The 8185-nt window shown below is 36.8% G+C and overlaps 2 pseudogenes; one reads left to right on the top strand and one right to left on the bottom strand.

Moving 5' to 3' along the window:
• The first annotated feature begins 1581 nt into the window (after nt 1–1581).
• LOC104779287 (putative F-box protein At1g30930 pseudogene) lies at nt 1582–3151 on the top strand (annotated as a pseudogene).
• A 3241-nt stretch (nt 3152–6392) lies between these two features.
• LOC104779286 (putative F-box protein At1g47730 pseudogene) lies at nt 6393–7683 on the bottom strand (annotated as a pseudogene).
• Nucleotides 7684–8185: the final 502 nt, after the last annotated feature.

Genomic DNA, 8185 nt, shown 5'->3' with positions numbered 1-8185 from the left:
ACTCGAGACACTCATCAAAAGCTTTACCACGAGCACGAGGCATGCATACGTAGTTAGTAGGGTTAAAACCCTAATTCCATGATAAGAAAGGCTGACTTTTAGAGGGGTATTGAACTTAGATTTTAAAGGATTTGGTAGGATTTTAAAATTTTAGAATTTTAAAAGAGAAGAGCATTCTATTCTAGTATTATCTTAAAAAATTTAGAGATTTCATCATCTCCCGTTCATAATATTTAGAGATTTTTTTTTTTTTTTTTAAATGGCTCATATTTAAAAGAGGACAAATAATTCAATTAAAAGGTTTTAATAATTGAATTAAAATGGTGTTAATTTTAAATTATCTTACGTATTTTGTGACGAAATATATATTACCATAGAAATTTTCATAGATTTAATTTGCGATAACCTATATGATTATACATATGAAATATATGGCAACAGTATATACTAATTTGAGATGCCTCTTGATAAAGTACAATATACTTTTAAACACTGTTTATTATTAAACATTTGTTGGCTATTAAATCGTAATTAGACAATATAATTGTTGCAAAAATTATTTCGACTGAAAAATAGTGACAAAATATAGTAAATTTAGTATATCTAAATAAATAATTTAATAAACATTATATATTATGTTTTATGAACACTATGGTTAAAAGAATTAAAAAAATATTTCATCATTAAATTACATATCAAATAAAACGTTAATGACACATCAATCACCTTTATCACAAAGGCATAAAACAGAAAAATAATTCAAAAAGTTTTTCTTATTGTTGAGAATTTAGTGTTATATCATTTTTAATGTTTGGAAGATGGGATCAAATCAACAGAGGCTTACACAAAATCATTTTTCCTGCAAGAAACAAAAAATATATATATTAAAGAATATAGATATAAAATTGGTTAAAACGTAAATCAGAAAGAAAAAAACAGCAGGTTATTGGGGGATATCGGTCGGGTTTTTACAGGATGATTATTGAAACAAATAAATTTTGCAACAGTCCTCACTTAAATGATCATACAGTTTACTACTTTGTATACCATGCATGTCGAGAATCTTAGGTTTGATGTTATGAAGACAACATATGTTGCAACATCTATACACCTACCAGAACAGAGCACATCAACATCATCTAGAGAAGATCATCAAGTGAAGACTGTTCATATATAACACGATCGTCATACTCAAAATTTGATGCTGTATTTTTTTAGAAGATGAATAAAATTTTCATTAATTTAAAGTATTTCTATTGTTCATTACTTATAATTTTCATTAATTTAAAGTATTTATATTGTTGGAGTTACCTTTATAGGTTAAATAGTCTTGTAGATCACGTAACCAGCTATATACATACAGTCTACAGAGATGCTGCACTTGCTTGGCTCAGCGCTATCAGCAAGAGGCACTACTGAATGTATATTTTACTTTTACTTCTAAAAAAGGCCTTAAGAGCTGGGCCTTTATTAGGTTAGTGCCAGCTCCTAATTAGATAAATAAATAGGTAATCTATTTATAGGTCGAACTTTAAAAAACAACTAATCCAAAAACTACACGTATCTCCTGTTCGATCGATCATGGTTAGTGGAAAAACTTTTGATTCCATTCCAGATGAGCTCATTCTCGAGATATTCTCGAGATTGTCTACAAAATCAATCGCTAGGTGCCGCTGCGTGTCGAAGCTGTGGAAGTCCTTGGCTCCAATCAGGTCAGGATTTCACCGTCATGATTTCACCGAGTTGTTAACTAGGTCCTCGGCTCGTCCACGTCTCTTAATTGGGGTAGCAAAAGACCGTGAGTGGAGCTTTTACTCAACTCTTCAGCCTCAGCCTCAGAATTCATATGAGAAGTCGTCTTCTCCCGTAGTAGCCGCCACCGAGTTTCATACCAAGTTCTCTAAAGGGACAAGCGGATACAACTGCAGCTGCAGCTATGCCTCTGAATTGATTTATTTCCATAATATGCGCATCCCAAGGGAAGATAAAGATCTAAAGCACGTGATATGTAACCCTCTCACAGGACAGTATGTGATCTTACCTGAACTTAGAGGTGAATCGTATAGCTATCTAGGGTTTGATCCGATTGACAAGAAATTCAAGGTATTGTTCATGACTAATCCTGAATTTATAGCTTCTAATGGTGCAGATCATTATATCTTGACACTAGGAACTGGGGAATTGATGTGGAGGAAGATCCGATGTCCTTTTACACATGAGCCTTTTTGGGAAAGGATTTGCATCGATGGTGTTTTGTATTACTCAGCTGATATTGATTATTATGATGGAAGAAGGTCTAATGTGATAGTTTGCTTTGATGTTAGGTCTGAGAAATTCAAGCTCGTTGACCCGAATTGCCGTTTTGATGATTTGATAAACTACAAGGGGAAACTATGTGTGATTGATTTGAAGTATGGTTATGCTGGTGGATTTCCCGTTAAGTTGAGGATGAGGTTCTAGAGGATGTCGAGAAGCCTGAATGGTCCAACTATGTCTACTCTTTGTCGGCTGATCAGAGTGAAGTTGTTAAGGTCAAACAGAATCTATCCGTTGTTGGGGTGACTGCTTCTGGTGAAATTGTTTTGTCAACGGGTTATCCATTTAATCCATTTTATGTTTTCTACTTCAATCCCGAAAGGAACACTCTCCAAAGTGTTAAATTCAAAGGTGTTGGAGGAGCTAATTGTCGTTTAAGAGTTAATGTCTTTGTAGACTATGTAGAGAATGATGCAATGCAACTCAAGTCAAGCCCTGTACAACTAGTAGGCGAAAATATTAAGTCTATAGACTATGTAGCGGATCATAGTGTTAATGATGCAATGCAACTCAAGTCAAGCCCTTTACAACTAGCTAGTAGGCGAAGATATAGTTCCCAAAAGGCCAGAACCAGAACGACGTAGGCATACATCTGCTGACCTCTCTAAGTCTTTTCATTCTGTGAAGAGCAAGGAGCCTAACAAGTACGAATTATCAGCTAACCTACTCTTACGCTCTGCTGGCTTAGCTATTTTGTTTGTTGTTTTGTTTTTTTGTTTTTCGTTTTGTTTAGCTCTATCATTCTGGTGGCTTTTATTTAAACTAGGACTCAGACTCCCGCAATATCGCGGGGAAGTATTTTAGAAAAATAAATTAAATTTAAAATTTAAAATTATACATTGTGAAATTATTTGAAAGTAATAGAATAGTTTGAATACATGAATATTAAACATAACTGTTAGTAAAAACACAACCATCAAAATTAAAAATTATAATAAAAAAAAAAGTATTTAGTAAAGAAACGCAACTGTTTAAAAAAACATTTTTTAAGATATTAGAAATATAAAATATTTTATGAAGAATTATGGTAAAGAGCTACAATTAAAAAGCTATTATGACAAAGTTGATGAAGAGATAGAATATATAGAGAAATCAAAAGATATGACTATTTAAATAAATATACCTATTAGAATAAAAAGTTGTGATAGAAAAATATGAATAAAATATAGTGAAAAAATACAACTCTACCATGAATAGATATAACGGTATAATTTAAAAAAAACATATAAAAACAAAGTTTTTAGAAAAAGGTACAACTCTAGAATGAACATATGCATTGTTTGAACTAGGAGTTATAGATGTCGTCTAGCTAAACATCTCTCTTCTCTCTCTAAAAACAACAACTCTCAGATCTAGGGTCCGGAGAGGGCGTCTCTTCTCCTTGTTCCTTCTGTCATCGCCGTCTCTTCCGGTGAGGTGGTCCTCCGTCTTCGTCTGGTCACTCGGGTTGGTGGCTTCCGATGAGTTTCCTGGCGCGTGAAGCCAAGATTCCTCTGGTGGCGGCTGCTGGTGAAGGTTCGGTGCAGATGCTTGAGGACGGCATCGAATCTGTGGTTAGAGCTAGCGGATCTGGTATGGAATCTTAGTGTGTCGGTCTTCTTCTTCCGGGGGGTTTGGTGGCTCTAGATGAGTGGTGAGGGTTCTTCTTACTCTAGCCGAGACGCTGCTTTGTGGGATGGGTTTGGTTTCGAATGACATATAAGGAGGGCAGCGCTTTCATGTAGGCTTTCGATCTGCAAGAGGAAGACAGAGGTGGGTGGTTCTCTACTCCGGCAGCTGAGGTGTGGTTATGGCTCCCAATCGATGCGACTGTGGCTTCGTTTTGGCGGATCCAAAAACTCCTGATCAAGTCGCGGTGACTCGCGGTGGAGTTTTCTCGGGGCTCATCCGCCAAATCCAAGCTGCGGTTTGCGGCGGAAGTCGGCTGGGAGTCAGGAGGGTTGAGCTGCGTTGTCATGGTGGTTAACCATGGAGGTTGGCTTCTGGGCACTCGTGGGATTCCGGGATATGAAGGATGGTTTGAGCCACCATCGTCTGTAAACCGCCACGAGTTTTGTCTCCACCGGACCGGATTGAAGAGTAACAACCTAAAAGAAGCGATGGCCGCCAGAGCTAGAAGGGGGGTGTTAGATCCGAGTGAGCAGGTTGCTAGGAACGGGACTTGACTTCGCGGGACCTGAGATCGGTTGTTTGTACTGGCCGGAAGATTTGTAGTAGGTCAGGTGGTCTCGCCGGAGAAGAAAACCTGACGGTTCTTGGTTGCTTCCTTCATGGGTATCGACCTGGTGAAGCCGCTACAACGCCGTCGATTTTGCAACCACCGGCGATACAGTTCGAGCATCTGTCTTTAGGAGTGTCAGCAGGATCCGATCCACCTTTTTGGCGATGGCCTCGACGTCATTTTCTTTTTGTTGTATTTGTTGGACTCTTGTTTGTATTCCAAAGGCCAAGCCCAATTTTTTTGGGAAGGCCCATTAAGTTTAAATATAAATATAATTAATTTAAAAAAAAAAAAAAAAAACTAGGAGTTATGTTTTCAACTTTTAGTAGTTAAAAGGTTCAACAAAACTGCCTTGTGTTTTTCTTGGCAATGACGTTGGAGTTGTTGAATGCCCTGGAATGGACTTTTCTGAACCTAAAGACTCTTTCTTTGTTGCTAAGGTATCGTTCTGTGCCCACTCTTATGCCTAATTGTGACTATAGACAACTCTGCACTGAATCATATTGATTATTTTCCCCGTCCTCATTGTTTCGACTTTCTAGTCAATCTTGAGGCAACAAACTCCTCATTCTCTTTGTTATCTGTTGAATTTTCTGTAGATTGTTCTTTGTTTTTAATTTCTGAGATGAAACAAAGAGTAAGATACCTTTTTTCTTAAACTTCTCTCATTATAAAAACATACATCAGATAAACATCTTTTTCATACAAGCTTACTGCTTATATTCAAAAGCAAGCTAACAACTCTCTGACACACTACATGTCTTTCTTACACACTAAAAAGGCACTTCTTCTACTAGACAAGTTTATTCTTACACACTAAAAAGGCACTTCTTCTACTAGACAAGTTTAACTTCATACAGTCAAGTTTCACACCTAAAGCAAAAGGTTTAATCATGAATTTTACCAACCACATTGACTTGTAACTACTAGTTTTCTCACTTGGTTTCTCTGATTCCTTTAGTTTGGTTTGCGTACAAAAAGGCATCATTCCCCATTAAGAGCTGTGTTTGCTGGAAAGAAGAAAACTTGGTCAATGAATTAATCAAGCGAAAACAACAGAGGGAGATTGCGAAGAAAACATGTCATGAAGTGACGAAGAAATTCGCAAGAGCAGAAGCTGAGTCTGCAGGAGATTCAAATTAAGAGGGAGAAGCGAGCTTACCAAACAGAGATGCTGGTGGTGGTTTGATTCACAGGAAGAGACGAACGAGGCTTTAGGTTCGTCGTAAAAGAGACTGAGATAAAGTTTCAGATTGATTGCTGATGGAGAAAGAGATGCTCGCTCGAGAAGGAGGATGAGATCACCAAATAGGTCCCCTGGTTGAAATCGGCGGCGGAGACTTCACCGGTGGAGAAGTGGCTGGTGATCGGCGAGAGTTGTGGCTCCGGCAAGAAGAGCTCCTCCGACGATGGAGAGACCGGTGGAAGATGCTTTTTTTTTCTTTCTAAAATCCTTCAAAATTCTACCTTATACCCTATGATTTTGTATGGTTTACATATGTGCTCTAATAGATGTGATTAAATTTTCTAATAAATTAAATTAATTAAAAAGAACCAAACTTTGATGGCAAAAAGCATTTTAATTAAGTTTTCAACCCCTAAATGCTGGAAACATTACATTGTTCGTATTTTTTTGTTTCTTTGATTCAGCTAAAGCTACTAACTACTATACATATAGTATCGTCATATTCAAAGAAGGTATATGCTTATTGTTTCCATGTGCATCCATGTTTTGTAATTAGAGATCGCAATTTCTTTTTGTTGGTAATAATTAATTAGAACTGGATAGAATATATCATAACAATATGAAAACAGCCTCAAAGTTACAACTAAAATGTAAAGACAACACTAAAGATTAAAAATGAATAAAGGTGTCACTACAAAAATAAGAAGAAAACAAAGAAAAAGAATTATTAAGATATGAAGGGTTCAATGTGATTGGGAAAATATTGGATCCCACGCAGAGGTCTCTCTCCAAGTCCATAGCGTTGTCGAAAATCATTATTTGCAATCCCATTGTACTCGACTCGTCGAAACGTTTTTGTCATTGGATTGATATATATGATATGAAGATCAGATTTGAGCGCCGTCGTTGGTACATAAATCAGTTCACCATCACCAGTGATACCTATTAGTTTGAACTTATTTTTCAAACCCCGACCATAGTGAGAAAGAGGTAACAAGATATGATTCGACCATTCGAGTTGTTGTGCATCCTTCAAAACCCACAATGAAACACTATCATGACTGGAGCCAAGACATACTAACCTTCCTTGATTAGATACCATCATCACAGGCCAATACTTATCCTCCCATGGTAATGTCATTGCATAAAACGTTTCAGATCTTACATCGAACCTCATTATGACACGATCAGGACCAATAAGGGCTCGATAATATAGAAAACCGTTGACGCATGTGCAATTTCCATAACCTTCTGTGCGATTGCCAGTGAAAGGTTTGTACTTGTAGTTGGTCTTGACCGTCCTCCATTGTTCTTGAGCTGATCCCAATGTTAAAACCCTACACTCATCGGATTCATACCAATCATACGGCATGCACACTACTTTGTGTTTACCTTCGATAGGATCATACCCTAAAAAGACTGTTATATTCGTCCAGCTCTTGTTAGGTTTGGTTAAAGGTGTAAACTCTCTCTTAGTAGGGTTCCAGACTACTGGAGTTGCTGCATATTGTAAGCAGATCAAGCCATGGACTGACTCGTTTTTGATGGTGAATGAACAATAACTTGGAGAGGTGATATGGTAAAAATCACTGGTCGGTTGAGAAGAGGAGTAATAAAAAGAGTTTGGGTTCCTATTGTGTTGATAAAGAGAGAAAACAAAGAACCTGACTCCAGATTTGAAGAAGAGTAGAAGATTTTGTCGAGTTTCCAACGCGTTGGTGAGTGATGACCAAAGCTTCGAAACACAACCAAGCCTCACAACAGATGTCACTGGCAGCCTTAAGAATATGTCCAAGGTTAGATCGAGAGGTAAGGAAGGTAATGATATTGACGACGACGACGACGACGAAGACGACGACGACGAAGACGACGACGACGACAACGAAGACGACAACGAAGACGATGAAGTTTTTCTTCTTCTGTTTCTTTTTCTTTCGATCTTGTCTTTTGGTTGCTCCATTTTTTTTTTTTTTGTCGAAAACCCTAATTCACTATCTTTCCTCTATTTATCTCTTTGGTGGCTATCGATCGGCAAATTGGCATTAAAGGTTCTCAATAGTCAAGGCTTTAATAAAACAAATCCAAATATTTTTCTAGTTATATATTTTACCCAATCAAATTTTGAAGGATTCTAAAGCCCAAATTCCGTCTCACAAAATAAACTCATAGTCATTTTTTATCTTTTTTTTTTAATCCAGAAAATTACTATATTAAATGAGTGGAATTACAAAGGTCAGAGGAAAAAAAATGTTTAGTGATTTTTGTTATTGATCGAAACTTTTCGTTTGTTTAGGGTTGTTAACTAGATTCGATTGAATTAGATTTGTTGACTCGTCAGAATGAATTAGGTTTAGATCGCTTGACAAGTCGGTTTCCTTCACTCAATACAATCAATTTTTTTTTCAAAATAGTATTGTTGAGACCATAACATTTTATTAAGGGAGAATTTCAAAATTATTTAT

The sequence above is a fragment of the Camelina sativa genome, chromosome 3 (genome assembly GCF_030686135.1).
Source record: "Camelina sativa cultivar CO46 ecotype springtype chromosome 3, ASM3068613v1".
Taxonomy (NCBI): Eukaryota; Viridiplantae; Streptophyta; class Magnoliopsida; order Brassicales; family Brassicaceae; genus Camelina; species Camelina sativa.
Note: the sequence above shows the minus strand (reverse complement) of the source record. Positions and strands in the feature narration are given on the sequence as shown.